Here is a 359-nt window from a genome sequence, read left to right on the forward strand (position 1 = left end):
CCTTACTACACAGAGTTTGGGCTGGCCGGGGGCACGGCTGCTGCGCCTCACCTGCCAGCACAATCACTCTGTATTGCTCGAATGTTCTCAATTGTGTGAGGACACGCACTATACTTGAACTATCAACATACACTGCACAATAAAACACAGTGTGGAAAGCCTATACATCGTTCTGAAGCCCGTAACGTTCACAGAATGCAGGGCAGAACTATGGAAAAGTGCTAGTGTGAGCCCTGTAAGCAGCTCTGTAACGCAGAAGTACGCACAAGCCTTTTTAGGAATTAAAAATCATGTAGCTTGATCATCAAAGTGGGCTCCGAAAGAATGCACAGACTCTAGTTTTGAAGCAAACACAGGCA

General features: G+C 46.8%; 1 protein-coding gene across 1 annotated transcript in view; it reads right to left on the reverse strand.

Moving 5' to 3' along the window:
- Positions 1-359, reverse strand: part of LOC104492888 (5'-nucleotidase domain-containing protein 1-like) — a gene marked incomplete at its 5' end in the record, with an annotated part of 8882 nt that overhangs the window by 5447 nt on the left and 3076 nt on the right. The gene's annotated exons all lie outside the window — the stretch shown is intronic.

Source organism: Buceros rhinoceros, unplaced genomic scaffold (genome assembly GCF_000710305.1).
Source record: "Buceros rhinoceros silvestris isolate BGI_N320 unplaced genomic scaffold, ASM71030v1 scaffold13224, whole genome shotgun sequence".
Taxonomy (NCBI): domain Eukaryota; kingdom Metazoa; phylum Chordata; class Aves; order Bucerotiformes; family Bucerotidae; genus Buceros; species Buceros rhinoceros.